At 38.0% G+C, this 22,688-nt stretch overlaps 2 pseudogenes; one reads left to right on the top strand and one right to left on the bottom strand.

Moving 5' to 3' along the window:
* Positions 1 to 446: 446 nt before the first annotated feature.
* On the top strand, positions 447 to 1,237 carry LOC143689838 (small ribosomal subunit protein eS6 pseudogene; annotated as a pseudogene).
* An 8,798-nt stretch (positions 1,238 to 10,035) lies between these two features.
* On the bottom strand, positions 10,036 to 10,809 carry LOC143689837 (trafficking protein particle complex subunit 13 pseudogene; annotated as a pseudogene).
* Between the last annotated feature and the right edge of the window lie 11,879 nt (positions 10,810 to 22,688).

Here is a 22,688-nt window from a genome sequence, read left to right as displayed (position 1 = left end):
ATTCTCGCCTGTCATGCCAGAGACCCAGGTTTGATTCCCGGAGCCTGCCTGTGAAAAAAAAATACCTAATCCATGTATTTTGGTATTACATTAAGCTAGAAGAATTACAAGGCCTGGTTCCCATTCGGGACTCTAGGAATTTGGGTTGTTTAAATGAGCTACGAGACAGACTAATTAAGATTGTATATTACAGAATAAACCTCTGTGCCTTTGGTCTCCTACAGTAGGTGAAATACACAACTATCATATTTTACCCTGTATTCTGATTTACATTAGTCTCAGCCCGATTGGCTTCATTTTTAACTCTAACTGAGGCCTGATTTCTTTTTTTGGTTACTTTATCTGTTATTGTATATAGCTGTGTTAACTTTCAAGTCTGTGACCCTCCATTTCTAGGAGTTAAGAAAGTGTCTTGTCTTTTTCGTGGCGCCTCGGAGGCAGTCGGCTGCCTCGTCATGAAGTTGAACATCTCCTTCCCAGCCACTGGCTACCAGAAGCTCATTGAAGTGGACGATGAACGCAAACTACGTGCAAACTACGTACCTTTTATGAGAAGCGAATAGCAACAGAAGTTGCTGCTGATGCTCTGGGCGAAGAGTGGAAGGGTTATGTTGTCCGAATCAGTGGTGGAAACAACAAACAAGGTTTCCCCATGAAGCAGGGTGTCTTGACCCATGGTCCTGTGCGCCTTTTACTGAGTAAGGGGCATTCCTGTTACAGACCAAGAACTGGAGAAAGAAAGCGCAAATCTGTTAGGGGTTGCATTGTGGATGTCAATCTGAGTGTTCTCAACTTGGTTATTGTCAAAAAAGGAGAGAAGGAAATTCCTGGACTGACTGATACTACTGTGCCTCGTCGTCTCGGGCCCAAAAGAGCCAGCAGAATCCGCAAACTTTTCAATCTCTCTAAAGAAGATGATGTCCGCCAGTATGTTGTGAGAAAGCCCCTGAACAAAGAAGGTAAGAAACCTAGAACCAAAGCACCCAAGATTCAGCGTCTTGTTACTCCACGGGTCCTGCAACATAAACGTCGGCGTATTGCCCTGAAGAAACAGCGCACTAAGAAAAATAAGGAAGAGGCTGCAGAATATGCTAAACTTTTGGCCAAGAGGATGAAGGAGGCCAAAGAAAAACGCCAGGAACAGATTGCCAAGAGACAGAGGCTGTCCTCTCTAAGAGCTTCTACCTCTAAGTCTGAGTCCAGTCAAAAATAAGATTGAGAGTAGAGTTACAAATAAATAAGATCAGAGATTAAAAAGAAAAAAAAAGAAAAGAAAGTGTCTTAAGACACTTAAGAAAGTGTCACAAAGTTACTCAAAGTTCCAGGGAAATATCAGCTGATACACATATAGCTCAGTGTCTCAGAATCTAGAAATACACCTTCAACTTCAGACTAAGTGTAGCTGCTATAAGGGTTTATAATCTAGGCTCCAATTTTCTTATAAGTAGTTTCTGAAAGAGACCTTAGCATTTTTGCTCTTTTGTTTATGGCTATTTTGCACAACACACTGTCCCCAAGGTTTATTCAGTTCACTGTGTGCCTCTCGACATCCTTCCTTTTTGTAGCTGTACCATATTTCATTATATAAATGTATCACAGTTGACCATTCTGCTTCTCAGTCATTGTGCCTTTTGGCTTCCTCCATCGTATTAGGCATCATGGACAATGTCCAAAACAAACAAACCATGTCTTACAGTATCCTTACTTGGTTGTACAATCAGCAGCACTCTCAATTTTAGGCAATGTTCACTGGTCCATAGTGACAAAGAACCAACAAACATAGGAACATCAAATTTCAAAGCAAAACTATCCCTTATCACTGGTCCCTCTTCACCAGTTAGTTGCCCCTGGAAGTGCTGTGGTACTGTTGATGTATTCCTGTTAACTATTAGCCAGAACATGCATTTTTAGTTTTCCCCCCATATCCCTCTACTTTTGACTCATTTTACAATATAAAACCTTTAAAATAGTTCATGCAAGAACTTATTTATTATTGTAGATTCTAGTCAGTTAGGGATACATGGCACTATACAACCCTTTCAACCACAATCACCTTCAGATATGGCAATGTTACTTATAACCCCATTAATTAGTTACCATCACTTCTATCCATTTCCTTGCATTTAGGTTCAACCTCATTGGGTAAACATTCCCACATTTCTAGCTTTTGTATACCTCTAGGTCTGCTATACTCTACCATGTAACCTCTGAGGTTGACTCTACCAGAATCATAATAGCAAAGCCATACAGTACCTGTCCTTTTGTGTAGACTAACTTCACGCGGCATTATGTCCTCAAGGTTCACTCACATTGTCATATGCTTGGGGACCTCATTTCATCTTACTGCTACATAATATTCCACACGTGGTGTATGTAAACACCACATTTTGTTTATCCATTCATCTTTTGATGAGTACTTGGATTGTTTCTATCTTTTGGCAATTGTGAATAGTGCCACTATGAACATTGGTATACAAATGCCTGTTCCAGTGTCACTGCTTTCAGCTCTTCTGGGTATATACCAAGTAATGGTATTGCCAAGTCATTGGGCAACTCAATATTTAGCTTTCTGAGGAGCTGTGAAACTGTTTTCCACAGCAGTTGTACCATTATACGTTCCCACCAGCAATGAATGAGTATTCTAATTTCTCCACATCCTCTCCAACATTTGTAGTTTCTTTTTGCTGAATAGCAGCTTATAGGTGTGAAGTGGTATTTCAATGTTGTCTTGATTTGCATTTATCTTATAACTAATGAAAATGAGCCTCTCTTCAGGTACTTTTTAGCCATCTCTATTTGCTCTTCACAAAAGTTTCTATTCATATCCTCTGCCTGCTTTAAAATTGGGATGTTTGTTCTTTTGTTGTTGGGCTGTATAATTTCTTCATATACACAGAATAGCAAGCCTTTATCCAATATGTGGCTTCCAAACACTGTCTCCCATTGAATTGGCTGTCTCTTCACGTTTTTGACAAAGTCCTTTGAGGCACAGAAGCTCTTGATCTTAAGGAGTTTCCATTTATCTATTTTTTCTTTCACTGCTTGTGTTTTAGATATAAAGTTTAAGAAGCTACCTCCTATTGCTTGATCTTGATGATATTTCCCTGCATTTTTTTCTAGAAGTTTCATTTTACTGGTTCTTACATTTAGATCTTTAATCCATTTTAAATTAAGTTTTTTATAGAGTGTAAGGTAGGGGTCCTTTTTCATTCTTTTGGTTATTGATATTCAATTCTCCCATGCCCATTTATTGAAAAGATTATTCTGTCCCAGTTCAGTGAATTTGGTGGCCTTATTGAAGGCCATGGTTTTGGTGGTTTATCTCTGCACACTTGATTCAATCCCATTGGTTGGTACTTCTAACTTTCTTACAGTACCATGCTATTTGACCATTGTCGCTTTATAGTAAACTTTAAAGTCAGGACATATTAGTCCTCCTACTTTGCTCTTCTTTTTTAGGATATCTTTAGCTATTTGGGATCCCCTTCCCTTCCAAATAAATTTGATAACTAGCTTTTCCAAGTCTTCCAAGTAGGTGTTGGGATTTTGATCAATATTGCATTGAATCTATAGATCATTTTGGGTAGAATTGACATCTAAGCGATATTCAACCTTCATATCCATGAACATGGAATGTCTTTCCATCTATATAGGTCATTTTAAATTTCTTTTAGAATTGTTTTGCAGTTTTTTGTGTACAAGTCCTTAACATCCCTGGTTAGGTTTATTCCTAGATACCTGAGTCTTTTGGTCATGATGTTTAATGGATTTTTTTCTTTAATTGTCTCCTCAGATAGGTCATTACTTGTGTATAGAAATATTACTAATTTTTGTACATTAATCTTGCATCTTGCCACTTTGCTGAATCTATTTATTAGCTCAAGTAGCTGTGTTGCAGATTTCTCAGGGTTTTCTAAGTACAGGATCATGTCATCTGCAAATAATGAAAGTTTTACTTCTTCCTTTCCTATTTAGATGCCTTTTATTTCTTTTTCCCATCTAATTACTCCAGCTATGCCTTCTAGTACAATGCTGAATAACAGTGGTGACAAAAGGCATCTTTGTCTCATTCGTGATTTTAGGGGGAATGCTTTCAATCTCTCACTGTTCAGTATGATGCTGGCTATGGGTTTTCATATATGCTAGGAGACATCTCAGACTATGGTGGGCTGATAATTTTAAAATATTGGTAGAGTCCTTTGAGGGTCTGAAAAAAAATGGAACTATTGAACTTTCCCATCTGGGAAGCCCCAGGTACCATCTCAACCACTGGGAACTCCCATCCAAATAGGCCAAGCCTTTGATTTTGAGGTTTGTCCTTATGAAACTTATGTCTGTAGAGTAAAAGTTAAGATTCCCCAGAACGAGGCCTAAGATTTGTTTCCAAGAAACTTTGCTTGTTGCTCAGATGTGGCCTCCCTTTCTCTCTAAGCCCAACACTGCAAGGAAAATCATTACCACCCCCATACATGGGATATGACATTCAGGGGTGAAAATCTGACAATGTGGGGCATGACTCCTGGGGATGAGTCTGGCCCTGTCACTATGGGATCAATAACATCTTCCTAACCAAAAGGGGGAAATGAAGTGTGATAAAATAAGGCATCTGTGGCTAAGACAGATCAAATAGAGTCAAGAGGCTATTCTGGAGGCTCCTCTTATGCAAGTTTCTGTTAGTGTAACTGTCATGGTTTGCTAAAACCCAACCAACATCACTTCTGTTAACACTGAAGGACACCTAGGGCCTGGACTATAAACTTCCATGCACTAAGTTTGCTTTCCTGGAACCTATAATTTCTAGAAGGTTCCTAGGTCAGATAAATCCTGAAACTCAGAGAGACCAGCCTCTCTAAGATTATCAATTAATTACATCCCACTATTCTTTAGTGTTGACACCCCTTCTCAACATGAAAAAGAACAGGTATTGCCTAAAGATCCTTATAGATTGGAAGAAGGATCAAAGAAGAAGGAGGGAGTATAACAGAGAAAATAAGATTTAACAAATGAGTATGACTGCTGAATCACTATATTGATATTCCTTCTAGCCTCTAGTGTTTTGGAGCAGCTAGAAGGTAAAATCTGAAATGGTACAATGGTAACCCATAACAAACTCTGAAGTCTGTTCCTTAATGACTTGCTGAAGTGTACATTGAAAATCATTGCTTTTTCTTTCTTTGCTTTGTATATATATTTTACAATAAAAACATTTTTAAAAACTCCAATCATGTGTTAACTGTATCCCTGATGCTCCCTCTAACCCCCATCCCTGCCAGAACTACTTCAGTGTAATCTCATCCACGTTACAACTCTTTGACTCTGGAATCTGGATATTGTCTTTGAGAGTAAAAGCTCAGCTATGTATCTGTTCTAGTTTGCTGACTGATGGAATGCAACACACCAGAGACGAATTGGCTTTTAATAAAAGGGGATTTATTTTGTTGGTTCTTCAGAGGAAAGGCAGCTAACTTTCCACTGAGGTTCTTTCTTACGTGGAAAGCACAAGATGGTCTCTGCTGGTCTTCTCTCCAGACCCCTGGGTTCCAACAACTTTCCCCGGGGTGACTTCTTTCTGCATCTCCAAAGGCCTGGACTGAGCTGCAAGTGCTGAGATGAGGAATGCCGAGCTTCTCAGCTGTGCTACGTTGTGATCTCTCATTTAAGCACCAGCCAATTAAGTCAAACGTCACTCACTGCAGCAGACACGCCTCCTAGCCGACTGCAGATGTAATTGGCAACAGATGAGGTTCACGTACTGTTGGCTTATGTCCGCAGCAACAAGACTAGGTATGCTCACCTAGCCAAGTTGACAACTGAATCTAACTAACACAGCATCCATCTTTTTTTTTTAATAAGACTTTTTAGTATAGTTTGTAGTATAAAAGGTTTTCTACATGTTTGTCTGCCATCTTACAGAAACCAGAAGTCTTATTGCAATCTTTGCCTGTCCATGTCATTATGAGCAAATAAGCTCCTTGAAAGTAGATATTATATGTTTTGATCTCTACAATCTGACCCAAGTAAATTAAGACTTTGATGAATTTGTCAAATAAATTACTAAGTGGCATCTATCCTGAGGAAGCAAACATTATTTTGCTTATAGTCTATATTTGAGACCCCCCAAATTTTAAGTATGTACATGTGAAAGAATAATGGCAGCTCCATATTAGTAATGCTGTCCTAGTTCTTTGTATAGATTAAGAACTCAGTGCTATTATTCCTGTCACTAGTTAAAAAAATGAATTGAAGGTAAAAGTGCTTTGGCACTTTGTTATAGATGCTGTTTTAGTTTGCAAATGCTGCTGGAATGCAATATGCCAGAAATGAAATGGCATTTATAAAGGAGAATTATTAAGTTACAAATTTACAGTTCTAAGGCCACAAAAAAGACCAAACTAAGGCATCTAGAGAAACATACCTTGACTCCAAAGAAAGGCTGATGTATGTCACATGAGAAGGCATGTGGCTGGCATCTGCATCCTCTCCTGGCTTCTGGTTTCAAATGGCTCTCAGCCCCTGTGGATCCTTCTGGCTTCTGGCTTGCTTAGCATCTCATGGGAAGGCACATGGCATCATCTGGTGGGCCCTGCATCTCTAAACGTCTGTGTCTAGGTGTCTGCTCTCTCTGTCAGCACTCCAAGCATCTCCAAATATCTGTGTCTATGTCACTTCTGGGCTTTCTCCAAAATGTTTCCCCTTTTAAAGAACTCCAGTAAACTAATTAAGACACACCTTATTCAGTGGGTGAAGTTGCATCTCCATCTAGTCAAAATGCCACACCCACAGTTGAATAGATTACATCTCCATGGAAACACTCTAATCAAAGATCTCTCCCACAATTGGGTGTGTCACATCTCCATGGAAACCATCCAATCAAAGTTTCCACCCTAAACAATAGATTTACCCCTCCTTCCCCCCAAGATTGGATTTAGAGACAGAACCTGGCTTTTCTGGATATATAACAGTTTCAAACTAGCACATATGCTATGAACAAATTAGGTTTGCAGACAAACCTTTTTTTAAATTTTTTAGCTCTTTTTGTAACTTTGTTCTCAAATCAAAACTACAGTGACTCAAAAAAACACAGGTTACATTGTAGAATCAGAATAATTATATCTGTTCTGCTTGTCTTCTTGAGTTGTCCAATCTGTTAATCTTTATAAGTATAGCTGACATAAGATGTGCCAAACATATCCCTCTTAAGAGCTGTAAGGAGTGTGGTAGCTGGCAGTTTTCAGCAACTGGCTCTCTTCGAATCTGCCTCAACTTTGGTAGAGATGTTGAAAGTGTGTTCTCAGCTGATGACTGAGTAAAGTGGTGGTATAAGGTAGTGGTAAAAGGGCTTGGTTTTGGACAATCTTTGCAGAGACTGTGTCAGGTCGATATCATGGTCTGACATCTCCCCCTGCCCAAATGTATTTCTTCCTTTTTCCTTTTATTGGTGTTACTTCCAAATAATCTGTGCATCTTGGCATCTGCTTCCTAGAGAGTCCAACGGGGAAAGTATCCCACACTCTCCTTGTCCATATAGTTCTGTGTTATGATATTCTGTGCAATACAATATCCTTATGCCATAGGGCCCTTGTTCTAAATTATTTCCTATGTAGGAAGTCAGATTGACTATGTGAAAGAGACTCAACTTTAGAGTCAAAATTCTCACTTTGAATCCCAATTAGCAATAGGAACTTGGGATATTTGTCAATTTCTACAAGCCTCAATGCTTTCATTCTACCTGCATGGGGCTAAGCTAGAAACAGATCCCCCACTGGAGAGAAATGTGGATGCATGACAATTGCTGTGCAACACAATTAAACATCCTCTCTAACAAATCCAGTGACAGAGTTCCCATTTCATGCTCACTGTGGGCTGCATGAGTTTATGGTTGTATTTTCTTTATGTCTTATTTTTCCTTTATAAGAAGAAGAATTTACTATTACCATGTATAAAATGAAGGAAAAATTATTAACTTATTCTCACTAAGAAGAAATTTTCTGAGCTGTTCAATTTGCTTGCATATTTTCCTCTTTCCCTCAGAATTCCTATTTTTAACCCCATCTCATCTCTGTCCCCTTCAGTAACTTATACTTCTTTAAAATTTTATACTTTTCCTCTTCTCTGGTTTGTTGTTGTTACTATTTTTGTCTTTTAATGAGGAGAGGTATTTGTTCTTGGTCTAACAAGTAAATTTTTGGATGTGGATTATATCCATAATATTATTTACTGTTTTCTAAAAGAAGTTTCAGTCCATTTAACTTCCTCTTGGTCTTTTAAAATAATTACTTGAAATATTTTCCCTGGTGTTTTTCCATAGAAATGAAAAATGGGGGGAGGGCCAGGAAGAGAAGAGGAATTATGGAAAATGTTTTAAGTGAACTTAGACTTTTTAAATGCTTTTTACTTTCTTTGCCAAGTTCAAACCCATGAAGAATTAACTAGACACTAAATAAAGGAAAGTCCCAAACAAATTGACTCTGGTTTAGATTTGGGTATATATTCTAATGCTATATTTTTGAGAAGGATTTTTTTAATGTGATAGGCATTTATAATAAATAAACACCCCCCAAAATACTAATATCTTACAAATGTATGGAGTTTCACAATTTGCCAAGGGTTTTCATTTTCTCTTATTTTAAACTTGTATGAAAATACTGGAATGATTGAACTGTTTCATTCTGAGTTTTTGGCCTTTTGTATACAACATGAAAATTGAAGACTGGAAGAAATGTGTAGTAGAATATTAAAATGAAAGTCTTGTTTGAGACCTTAAAACAATAGAATCCAAAGCTGCTAGCCACACACGGGGCATCCCTCCTCCACTTTGTGGGTGGCTTGGAGACCTGACAGCAGCCCCTGGCCCAGGTGAATTGGCATGACTGAGGGGTGTGCAGTTTCAGTACTTCCCCCAAACTTCATCTATATTGGCACCACAGGCTGCTTCATTTAACCTTTCACCCTTTAGCTATATCAGGAACGATGTAATATTTGTCCGTTTTGTCCTTCAAATTGCAGGGACACATTAAGCCCACTGAGTGGTTTTCTTAAACCCCTTCTCTCATGATATGGACGTAGGTGAAAACACTTCTCGCAGGCTTCCTCTTTTGGGGAGGATGGCTAGAGCACAGTTCTATTTAAAGATTCTTCTTCAAAAATCCCTTTCAAAGGGGGTTTTGGAATTATCTAACTGGTTTTGGCCACCTAGTTTTTGTAAGTCCTGCAGCAGGTTCCTTCTGTTTCACTTTGATTTTTTTTTTTTTTTTTTTAACATGGGCAGGCACCGGGAATCGAACCCAGGTCCTCTGGCATGGCAGGTAAGCATTCTTGCCTGCTGAGCCACCATGGCCCGCCCTCTGTTTCACTTTGGTGTCTGGTATCAGTTGGTCTCAGCCAATACTTTTGTTTTGACAGCCTGTTACAAATAAATTTTTGAAAAACAGTGGCAGTGGCACATGTGTACCGTTTGTATTGAGACGTGTATGCTGCAATATCTGGTCATCTATCAAAATCAGTGGCCCCAACTTCATATTTCAAAAAGATATCTTCACATCTCATAAAATCATCACTCAACATTTTTGAGTACCTACTTTAATATTAATATGATAAAATTCTACAAACATTCAGTTACGATTTTCTAGATGCAATTCCACCAAAAGACAAAAAATATTTTATATAATTTCAAATATTTGAAAAAAAATTGAAGTCATATTCAACAGTTACCATAGCAATGGGACTTGACACACCAGCAATGTGTTAGCTATGTTTTGTACTTTCTTTTACAAAGGCTGTTAGTTGTTTGCTAAACCTATTTTCTTGTGCACATAGCTAGATTATATTTGCTGGTCTCATTTGCAGATATGCAAAATCCTGTGCTTAGTTTTTTTTTTTTCTAATACAAATATTTAATATATTAAATAATTCAGTTTTACAGGAAAGATATTTAAATACTCTTTTTTTTCCATTTAATGATCATTTTACAAATTGACAAAAATGCAGAAAGCAGTTCTAAGAGACTAAATGGAAAACATGACATTGGAAATTTTTTCAGCTTTCCAATTTAGTGGCCGAAGATACCACACAGACTTGTGTAATGTCATCATATTCATATATTCTTGTTCTCTTTAAGAATGTGTCTGTCAGTCTTAAGGCAAAACTCTTTGCAGTCAGTCCCTGTACTGAAGACAGTCAACACAGTAAGGGCAAGGCAGAAAGAGGAACTTCGATGTCGTTTTCTAACGTGTCTTCCTAAAATGCCACACCAGTGGATGGAATTGGTATTGCACATTTCCCGAACAAGATCCACAGATTTCGCTGCTGCAGTTTGTTATTTTCCAGGCAATCTGGGATTGTCTCCAAAGACAACCTAACATCTCCATAAACCTGGAGCCATTCTTTGAAGTTGGCTGGTCTGTAACCTTCCCCTTTCGCCTAGATTTGTTTTCCACACTCTATCCAATTTTCCAATTACAGTTACTCCCTTAATAATGCCTGCCTTTTCTGCAAACTCCTTCTTAGGCTTTAGGCAGTGTAAGTACTGGCGTGTAGCCATTGGCTGTAAATAGGCTCTTGACCCAAATGCAGATACACATTCTCCAGCTTGGTTGACAGAATTTAGTTCTGCTACATTGTACATTATTGATGGCTCCAATGAAACCTTCTCCATAAACATAAATATTCTGAATCTGGGCTGTGAGACATACTTTATCAGTCTCTGCATTGTAAAATTTGGTTTTCACATCCAGTGTTTTGAGAACTTGAGATCTGAAGAATTTTCAACAATACATTTTTTCTTCACTTGGTTTTATAACTCACTGCACACACCAAGCTTCTCTGAAGATTAGAAAAGCTTGGGCTTTTCTGTCAAGTAACGAGGCATAGGGTGATATCTGTTGGTCCTTCTCTTCCAGGTTTCATTGCTTCAGCTTCTGGCTTCTCCGTCTGTGGCTGTTTCTCTCCTGTGCTTTGTTTTAACCAATGGAATAATAGCCACTTTTAAGACAAGGTCCTGTTAGGGGGCCCTTGTGTCTTTTCCATACCTTATTTTTCCCTTCCATTAACTGGATGCCTTGCTCCCACTCTCAGATATTCTGATTTAATCCATATAGGGTGTAACTTCAGCTTCAGGATTCTTAAAAGCTCTCAGGTGGTTCTAATGTGCAGAGAAGTTGGGGAATCACTGTACTGGGTGAAAAGGCAGAGCCACCAGCTGGCAGTTTGAAACCTGAGAGTCTTGAGTCACCACTTGGGGTGCCCCTTGAACTATAATAATAACAAATAAATAAGGGGGCTTTTTGACAAAGCAGCTGGCACTACTCTAACACATTTAACAAAATTACCAACATGTACAAAGGAAAAATTGTAATGCTAAAGGTTGCAGTGAAAGTAGTTTACTCATGCATTGTTTGCACTGAATTTTGCTTTAATATGTATATATATTTTGGTATATAGATAGTTTGAACATATATTATGAGAAACGAAGGTATTTCCACCATTTAAATCAGTAACCCTATTCTTAGTAGTGTACCAAAAGAAAATAATTTAACACAAAGTAGATGAATACAAAAGATGTCCATATAAACGTATATATAGTAGAAAACAAAGAGGAAACAACCTAAATATTCACTGGCTTCCTATTGATCTTAAAATAAAATCAAAGATCTTTTTCACGGCATTCCAAGGCCCTGCCTGTTCTGCCTCATTTTGCCTCATTCTTCTTTACACTTAACATCAGCCACTGGTCTTTTATCAGTGCCTCAAAGACATGCAGCAACTTCTACAGCAAGACCTTTGCATGTGCTCTGTTGGCTTAGGTCACAATTATCGTCTCTAACCCCTTTTACCCTTCCCCCTTCCTTACTCCTTTCGTCCATGAGGCTGCATGTCAGTTACATAGGAAAATTTCTCTGACTAGATCTGGTCTTTCAATGTTACATTCTGATAGCACACTGCACTTTCCCTTGTAGGGCTTATCGCAATTTTAATTTTAAAACTGTTATAATTTAAAAAAAAATTTTCTTCCTGGCTAGACTTAAAATTCTAGAAAGATCTGTGGATCTATCCTGTTTAGCACTATTTTCTCTTATCCAATATGAGACACATAGTCGGCACTCAATAAATATTTGTTGAAAGAATAAATTAATCCAAGCCTTAAGACTCTTTGTTTCAAAAAAACAAATGCTCTCTGAGGTTTGTGGCTGATGGAACCAAGAACATCAACCTGTTAATTTTTACTACTTTATTTTCATCAAGATCTAATGAACTCCACTTGCTCTGGCTTTAGACAGAAATCTGTTTTCCAAATGAATCATAAATGAAGGAAATGCACTCTTGAAATGATTCACATTTGCAAAGAAATGAAAAATTGTTATTTTCGACTGAGCCAAAGTAATCTTTAGTGCTTATCTAAGCTTATTAAATGCCCTTAGGATCTGTTTCCCAGATTAGCCTCTGTGATCTGCTGTTCCAGGAACAACATCGTGTTCTCTTTTTTTTTGACTCTAACCTTATATCCTTTTATAGCATTTCCTCAGGAAGTTCATGTGTATTCACAAACTCAATAGGAGCTTTTAAATAGTCAGTATTTAAATGTATGTGTATGAATCTGTATTCCCAGATTTATTTAATGCATAATGGATTTACAGGTTTTACCTATAATGCTTGCACAAAACAAAAAGCATAAGTATCTTTCCTTTATTCCCGCAAACTGTGATCCTTAGGGAAACCGGTCTCTGGTTTCTATTGTTCTACTCATGTAACTACAGCATGGTTCTGAACCAAGCTCATTGCTTTATAAACAATTTACCTGGTTTACACCTACCCATGATAGCTCTCTACCAGAAATCAGCTCTTGGCTCTTAATCTCTGTACTGTTTGCATGTGACTCTGCCAGCCTCCTGCCCCCCTTGAATCTCTGCTATGATTTTAAAGATTTTAAAGGGTGGTAGACAGGCAGAATATCAAAGTCTTCATGAAAGTTGCTGTGGGTCAATGGGGACAAAAGCATAAATTAAGTGATCAGAGAGGATCACTTTGACTAAGACCCACTGGCCATTTCTCATTTCTCTGCTGGGTAATCTGTGCTTTGCACTTGGGTAGAAAAGGGCAGGAGTAGCAGCCACTAAGACTGCTGGCTTTCTAGATTGTCTTGATCTGGGGAGGAGTGTGCTGGCTGGATGTGGGACCCATTATAAGTGGGGGAACGCTACTGAAGTCACATTGAAAGGGTGCTATGGTTGCTATAGCCTCAATTTAATGCCTATTATGTGGCTAACTCTAAATGTCAGACTTAAAGAGTTAGAGGGGTGAATAATAAGATATTGTCTCAAAAAAGCTTTAAAACAAGTGGACAGAGAGGGCAAATGCCAATGCAAAGAGAGTGCAAGTGGCCTGCAGTTTCCAAGCAAGGCGTGAGGACCTGTGGCTGGGTGAAAGAGAAATGGAGGCCTTTGGGAAGTGTCTTGAAACAGGATAGGATTCAGAGAGGAAAAAGCAGACAAAGACTCCATTAGGCGGTGGGATAAACAAAAGCAAGGCTGTTGAGGTGGTTAGAGTGGGCGATGTGTGGGGCTGAAAATAGTAGAGTTTGGATGGAATATAAGGGGGCACTAAGGATGAGGCAAGCTCTGGTGAGGACCTTAAATGACAAAGTAAGAACATCAGCAGGTCAGGAGAGGTTTATGAGTGAGATAGAGCTATGATTGGAGACACAATTTAGGAAGATTAAAATAATATGTCCATGTAAACTTGGTCAGGCAGAGAGAGAGCAATTTAGAGACTCCTATAATAATTAATGAAAAGTCAAGTGAGAAGGATGGTTGAAAAAATGGAAAGGAATAGGCAGAGGGAGAACAGTGGTGAGCATAAATGATTTAATAACTATATGGGGCTAGACAGGTACAGTGTGAGAAAAGGCGAACAGTGAATTCAAGGTTACTCCAAGACTTCAAGTCTGAGTTACGAGTGCAATTAAATAGTGAAGTTGAGAAGTAGACACAGTTTAGGATTGGCAGAAGGAGCAGGGAAAGATAGAGAAGGGATTTATTATTCCTAGTTTAGGAATTTATTATGCCTACAGGGAAGTCTAATAATATATATTTTATCTCAGAAAAAAGTTTGGATTTTACCAGAGTCATAAAGATAAAGAAAAATTTTTCCTGACCAGTATCGATATTCTTGGCTTTCCCTACTGCCCTCCAAAATTATGTCAACTCCTATTATAATTGTGGAGCAAACATATTGTAATTGTCTATTTACATATCTCAACTTTACAATTCTATGTTCCTCAAAGGCAACAAGGGAAAATCCTGATTATATCCTCACTGCTATTGGGTTGGTTGTGGTGATTGGAAGGAATATAATACTTGCTTTTTCCCTAGTTTCTTCATCAACAAAAAAAGGGGTTATAAAATACTTATAGAGTAGTTGTTGAGGTTGAATGAGATATGTAGCCCAGTGCCTGGCACAGAGACTGCTCAAATTACCTATCATTATTGTTGCTTTTCATGAATAGAGAAGCAAATTCTTGTGGCAGTCCAGGCACAGGCATATAAAGATAAGAAAGTTTTCTACTCTCCCTTCCAGAATCTTGTCCAATGAAATTATCATTATAATTGTGTCATTCCCCAACACTAATCTCTTACCTAAATTATGAGGCTCTTTCATTCTTCTATTTCCTAAGGTGTGGATAAAGAGCTGAAATAATCCATAGACAGAAGAGAGGCACTAAACACTTGTGCAATGAAAAGTTTGGCTGCCACCATTTAACGGCAGTTTCAATAACCCCATAGCTAATTGAATAAGGGAATTGCTGGGGATTGAATCATGCCCCAACAAATGGCATGTTCAGGTCCTAACCTCTGGTTCTATGAGTATGAACCCACTTGTATATGGGACCTTTGAAGGTGTTATTAAGATATATTCAAACTGAATGAGGTGGACCTTAATCCAGTGTGGCTGAAGTCCTCATATGCAAAGGAAATTGGACATGGAAAGAGAAGCCACGGGAGAGCAGTCAGAAGCTGGAAGTAAAGAGAACCTAGAAGAGAAAGAAGATGCCACCATATACATTGTTATATGATAAAAAAGCCAAGGAACTCCAAAGATGCTGGCTGAGCCAGAAGATACCAACCCCAGGAAGGAGCATGTCTTCTAGCCTCTGAAACCTTAAGCCAATAAATTCCTACAATAAAGCCATCCCATTATATGGTGATTATTTTTGTAGCCAGACAACTAAAACAAGAATAAACAAAGTTAAGTTATATTTACCTTAGCCTAAGAACTGTATTTGGTCCATGATTCTACACCATCACCTGTATTTAAAAATATTTTCTGGCTATTTCACTCAACATAGTATCTCCAAGGTTCATCCATGTTGTCACATGCATCAGGACTTCATTCCTTTTTGCAGCTGAATAGTATCCCATTGTATATATGTATATACCACATTTTGTTTATCCAATCATTGGTTGATGGACACTTCAGTTGCTTTCATCTTTTTGGCAATTGTAAATAATACCATAATGAACAACAGTATGCAAATATCTGTTCAGGTCCCTGCTTTCAATTCTTTGGGGGACACAATTTGTGGTGGGAATACTGGGTCATATGGTAATTCTTTTTTTTTAATATTTTTATTGACAAAACAACATACAAACACTAACATTCTTAACATACAAACATTCCATACACAGTGTACAATAAATGGCTCACAATATCATCACATAGTTGCACATTCATCACCATGATCATTTTTTAGAACATTTGCATCACTCCAGAAAAAGAAATGAAAAGAAAAAAGAAAAAAATCATACATACCATATCCCTTACCCCTCCATCTCATTGACCACTAGTATTTCCATCTACTCAATATATTTTAACCTTTGTTGCCCCTATTATTATTATTTTTTTTTATCCATAGTTTTCACTCATCTGTCCATACCCTAGATAAAGGCAACATCGGACACAAAGTTTTCACAATCACACAGTCACATTGTAAATGTTGTATCTTCATACAATCATCTTCAAGAATCAAGGCTACTGGGGCGGGCCGCGGTGGCTCAGCGGGCAGGGTGCTTGCCTGCTATGCCGGAGGACCTCGGTTCGATTCCCGGCCCCAGCCCATGTAACAAAAAACGGAGAAACAGAATACAATAAAACAAGAAAATGTTTAAAGATGTTTCCCTTTCTTCCTTCCTTCCTTCCTTCTCTCTGTCTTTCCTAAAAAAAAAAAAAAAAAAAAGAATCAAGGCTACTGGAGCACAGCTCTACAGTTTCAGGTACTTCCTGTTAGCCACTCAAATACACCATAAACTGATAAGGGATAGCTATATCATGCATAAGAATAACCTCCAGAATAACCTCTCAACTCTGTTTGAAATCTCTCAGCCACTGAAACTTTATTTTCTCTCATTTCTCTCTTCCCCCTTTTGGTCAAGAAGGTTTTCTCCATCCCTTGATCCCCAGTCCCAGCTTATCCTGGGATTTTGTCCCACATTGCCAGGGAGCTTCACATCCCTGGGAGTCATGATGCCGGGGGCGGAGGGCAATGGGTTCACTTGCCCAGTTGGCCTAGAGAGAGAGAGGCCACAATAGAGCAACAAAAGAGGTTCTCTGGGGGTGACTCTTAGGCCTAATTTTAAGTAGCCTTAGCCTATCCTTTGCAGGAATAAGTTTCATAGGGGCGAACCCCAAGATCGAGGGCTTGGCCTATTGATTTGGTTGTCCCCACTGCTTGTGAGGATATCAGAAATTCTAGTTGAATCTCTACCCCTTTCTCTCTATTCCACTAATGGGATCCTGAAAATACTTCTTTATTCACTGTCCAAATCACTCTGGGATTTATGGGAGCATCACACTAACCTGAACAAACCAACAAAATCTCATACCCTATTCAAGATTCCCTGTACTTATGGTTTTCAACTAAACTGACCACATAAGTTAAATTAGGAAATGCAATACCCAAAATATGAATTTTGTACCAAATAAACATCTCTCCCTTTAGTCTCTCATAGAAGTTGAAGTTTTAAGATATGGATGATATCATCCTTTACCCAGTCTTCTGATACACCTTAGTCCTATCCAAATCAGCTTCATGCACATCTCTACTCAATGTCTGATCACTTTTTAAACTTTTTAAACAGTTCCTATATGGGGTACTGCTGGCTTTCATAGCTTCAGAGCTCTGACTCTGAGTTTTGGGTATCCCATAAATACCCAAAGTTTCTGGGAAAGTCCAGGTTATATACAACATATGGTAGTTCTATACTTAGCTTTCTGAGGAACCACCAAACTGTTTTTCAGAGTGGCTACAATATTTCACATTGCCACCAGCAATGAATGAGCATTCATATTTCTTCACATCCTCTCCAACACTTGTCATTGTCCATTTTTTCTAATAGCAGATATTCTACTGGATGTGAAATAGTATTTTATTATGGTTTTGAGCTCACTGATATGAAATGATTAGAATAAGCAAACTCCTAGAGTCAAAATCTAGAATATAAATTACCAGGAATAACTCATATAGGGATAGGGAATGGGAAGTTAAGGCTTACAATGTACAGGGTTCCTATTTGGAATGATGCAAATGTTTTGTAATAGATGTGGTGATGGTAGCACAACATTGTGAATGTAATCAACAGCACTGAAATATTTATCTGAATGTGGTCAAAAGGGGAAATTTTTATTGTATATATGGTAATAGAATAAAAATTTTAAATCCATGGGATTATATTATACAAACAATGAACCCTAAACCATGGACTACCGTTACTAGTACAATTACAAAAATGTGCTTCCCTCAATTGTAACAAATATTCCACACCATCTCAAGGTGTTAATAATACGGTGGTATATGGGAATGCCGTATTTTTTGGGGGGGGGGGGGGAATGCTGTATTTTATGCATGATTTTCTAATAAAGAAAATAAAACAGAAAAAAATCCAGTATTTTGGAAGCTATCCTGGTAAACAATCAGTTATGAGGCCATTATGCTTCTTAGACTTGGATATGTGGGTTGAACTCTTGATAAAATAGAGTAACCATGCTCCATATTCCTAGTGCACTGATTTTACATGAAGATACGGGAAGATATACTTCTTTCTATTAAAGCCAACTTATATATATTTTGTTTATTCAATCATTAATTTTTTTTTTTTTTTTTTTGCATTCAGGCAAAATGTAAGATACTGGGAAATACTGATTTGTGAAATGGATATGGACCTTCAGTGGTGGTGGTGGTAGTGGTTACAGGGTAAAGTGCAAAATTTGTGTTCATTTTTAAGTTCAACCACAAAATTGCCATGAAATTTTAATCTTGAGGGGGGCTGCTTTGGGCTTAACTACCAGATCCATAAAGGTATCCATTCATTCTCCTCAAATGTTGGGTAACCCAGTGGAAAAGCTTGGGATGCAAGCATGGAAAGCTGTAAAGCCATGCAAGAGAAGTAAGCCCTGATATGTTCCATTGAGCAGCTGCAGTGGTCTGGTCTGTGGACCCTCCCCTGCATGTGAGCTACTGTAACCAAGAAGGGGGTTGTCTTTAGGAAACAGACACTGTTATCACTTGTACTAGTTTGCTAGCTGCTGGAATGCAATACACCAGAAACAGAATGGCTTTTAAAAAGGGGAATTTAATGAGTTGCTAGTTTACTGTTCTAAGGACAAGAAAATGTCCCAATTAAAACAAGTCTATAGAAATGTCCAATCAAAGGCATTCAGGGAAAGATACCTTGGTTCAAGAAGGCCAATGAAGTTCACGTTTTTTTTCTTAAGTGGAAGGGCACACGGTGAACACAGTCAGAGTTTCTCTCTCAGCTGGAAGGGCACATGGTGAACACGGCATCATCTGCTAGCTTTCTCTCCTGGCTTCTAGTTTCATGAAGCTCCCCGGGAGGTGTTTTCCTTCTTTATCTCCAAAGGTCACTGGCTCGTGGACTCTCTACTTTGTGGTACAGCTCTCTGCTGTCTCTGAATGTCTTTCTCCAAAACATTTCCTCTTTTATAGGACTCCAAGTCTTTCTCCAAAACATTTCCTCTTTTATAGGACTCCAATAAACCAATCAAGACCCACCTAAATGGGTGGAGACATGTCCTCACCTAATCCAGTTTAACAACCACTTTTGACTAAATCGCATCATCCAGGGAGATGATCTGATTACAGTTTCAAACATAAAAGTATTGAATAGGGATTATTCTACCTTTATGAAATGGGATTTTGATTAAAACATGGATTTTTTAGGGGGCATGCATCCTTTTAAACCAGCACATCACTGAAACTAGTGATTAGCTCCTGGCCCAAAGAATCCTCTTTACTTGCAGCCTCTGAACAGTGGCATCCCAAGAATAACTTTCTTTTCATTACGCCTTTAAGAACAAGGTTGGAAGGGGCTGGGGAAACATCACTTTAACTCATGTGCAGCCACTATTCCTTGATACTGATGCCTCGGTTGGTCAAAGGAATAGTAATAGTCTTAAAACACTCTTCACTTAATTTTGGAAACTCTATATAATATATATGATGCAGATGAACAAACACCAAAAAAAACACACATCTGGAGTTTTACATTTGCCTAGATGAATCCAGAAAAGCATTAAAATTAGACTTATTTAAATATGCTCTCCAAAACTTGGGCAAATCTGAGATGACATAAAACATTGGTGAGAAATGACTGCGGCAATGTTGTCTACTAATTTTTAGAAACTTAAACATATTACAGAGGGGGCCAGTTTTAATAAAAATAAAAAATTATATAATTTACAAAGGAAAAGCAATGATCTCCAAATAATCTAATTAATTTAAGTCTCTGGTTGTAAGAAAACTTACAAGCAGCATATGAAATGTCAATAGGCTCCTTTTTTAATAATTAGTGCACTTTACTTTTTTGATTCAAGTGATTAACGCTCTTGAAATGTTTACAATATTAAATTTGATGAACTATTTTCATAAATATTCCAAATGTAAATAATCTAATCAAAATTAGTGCACTGCCCAAATTAACAAAATCTAACATAATTTATTTTTATTATATATTAGAAATAATAGTTTAAGTATTTTTAGTTTATATATGTAAAAATTTATAGTTTCCTAGTGACAAAGGCCTGAGCCACTAATTTTGGAAATATTTAGATTTGCCAAAAATAAAAGTCTTTACTAAACTTGAGAACTATTGGAGCTAGCCTAGCGCCCTTTATTTTTACAAATAGGGACCTAAAGTCTCTGTCTTATTCTCCATCTACTTTATTTAAAATACCTGATATTTTTGTTGCTATATCTCTTCAGACCACCCTGGAAAGAAGTACAGTTTTGGATTTTTTTATATAAATGGATTTTAAAATTTGAAAATAAATAAAAAATTTATTTTCATTTTATTTCTTGCTGTTTCACCAAGTCAATGCTGACTTTGCACCAAGAAATAAAAAGCATATCTAAAGTTGCTGGGCCAATTCAAAGAATTGACATTCTTTGTTGAATTGTCATGACATTGCAACAATTTAGATTTCCTGTTAAATCATTGAAAAGACAGTGTCATGGATGTGTTTTAAATAGGAATATTAGTGAGCACATATGGTAGCATCCTGATTGTTCCCAGAGATGCACCTGAACTTCAGTGGTAAATATGGCCTGGAGTAAGAAACCCTTAGGTTAGAGGGGCAAAAAGCCTTAGATTCCGGGTGCATTTGTCATTAGGCATAGGGGGCCAGTTAGACCCATGGGAGGCTAACTTGCCATACCACAGGAACAGACTTCTGCATTCTGTTCCTTTCTGCATCACTTGGTCTGTAGTAACACCTTAGCAAAGTAAAGTAGAAAGAGGATGATTATATGGCAAATTCAGATTCCATTCAACACACAATTACTATTGTGTATTGTTTGCCAGATAATGCAAAAGATATTGAAGCTAAAGAGTTGAAGAAGACATGATCTTCCCAGTTTCCAAAAAACTTCAACACCTCATGGGAAGAGGCAAATAAGTATAATTAAACATGTAGTTCAATAAAGGAGGTTACTACCAATCATTGGGAGCATAAATATACAATTAATAAGCTGTGTTCGATGCTGGATAAGAAGAAGAGGATTTCAGCAAAGAGAGTAAAATAATGGCCAGAGACCCAGAGGATATAAATGCATATGACTTGTTTATGGATAATAGGAATGCAGTATTCCTAGAATAAGGCTATTAGAAGATATTTAAAAATGTGCCGTGAAAAATTAAACTGAATGCAAACTAATGTATAGAGCTTTTATGAGTAGGTCATTCTGTCTCAAAATTTAATTGTTCTTAAAATCACCTAGGATATTTGCAAAAATATACTGATTTCTGGTTAGAGGGGCCCTTTTGTCCTAAATCTCTTCCCAGATTCAATAGGTCTGGGCAGAGTTGGACCCAAGAATCTGCATTTTAACAAACACCTGAGCAGATTCTGATGCAGATTGTTGGTAGACCACTCTGAGAGATTGGGGGTGGGTGGTGACTTAACTAGATTTGTGTTTTCAAAGATGAGTCTGGTAGTCTGTGGAGGAGGATAGTTCAGTCATAGAAACAGTAGTGGAGGTATCAAAATAGTCTCAGCAGATAACAACAAGTGATGAATTAAGGCAGTAGAAGTGGAGATGGGAGAACAGGGAAGGGAAGCAAGAGATAATTTATGAGGTAAATCCCAATTGTAGCTCATCATCAATTGACTGGGGGTACTGGATAACTGATTCTGAGTTTTGCAGACAGTATGACTATAGGGAAAGCAGCAGAGTGAACAGAGATAGAAACCAGAGTTGTTTGACGTGGTGGGATAAGAAGTTCCATTATAGACAGGGAGAGTTTGTGGTACAAATTGGGGCATTTTTCGGTCATTACAGGTAGCAGAGTCCCTGCCTGGTTAGCTTAAGCAAAATGAGAAATTCATGAGATCCTGGGGCAAATTTAAGGCATCTGAGAAGAATGCTGTCAGTGAAGATTAAGAGACCCAAATGCCATCCAAATTCTCTCGTTTCTAGTCTTTGCTCCCTGCAGTTCTTCCTTTCTTTCTCCATTTCTACCAGATTCAGTTACCTAGGGAGAGATTGAGCTCTCTTTGCCCTCTTTTTTTTCTCAGTTCCAATTTAAAATCCTGGGGAAGGATCCTGATTGGTCTGGCTTTGGCCTTGTGTTCATTCCATGTCAAATGAACTGTGCTTAGGTGGCTGCAGCATAAACGAACATTGTAGCTCCTTCCGTAACTGTGTAGATCAAGGGAGGGGCAAATCCCAGCAAAGAGAACATTATGTATGTATTTATGAAAGGTGCTTATTGAACAACCATTTAAGAAGCCAAACTTGAAAGAAGCATAAATAAGGGAAGTGCTCATTTTTGTGTGCCTTCTACATGCCAAACACTTTGCTAGGTACATATGTCATTTCATTACGTTCCCAACCATCCTCAGAGGTACAGTCAACATCATGCCCATTTTATACTGAAGAAATTGACCCTCAGAGAATTAAGATAAATTGCCTGAGGTCACAAAGCAAGTAGTGGCAAATTTTTCAAGAAAAGTTATACTTTTTACCATCACAATCATATTTTAGCTAAAGTCACAGACGGAAGTAAGATCTCATGGGAGTGAATGGGAGAATGAATGCGGTACGAAAAAGAGTACAGAGTGGAACCTGCACTTAGGGGTCAAACAGCATAAGAGGAGTGACTGACAAGGGACTGAGGAGATGC

Source organism: Tamandua tetradactyla, chromosome 7, assembly GCF_023851605.1.
Source record: "Tamandua tetradactyla isolate mTamTet1 chromosome 7, mTamTet1.pri, whole genome shotgun sequence".
NCBI lineage: Eukaryota > Metazoa > Chordata > Mammalia > Pilosa > Myrmecophagidae > Tamandua > Tamandua tetradactyla.
The sequence above is the reverse complement of the archived record's forward strand: the minus strand, read 5'-3'. Positions and strand labels throughout refer to the sequence as shown.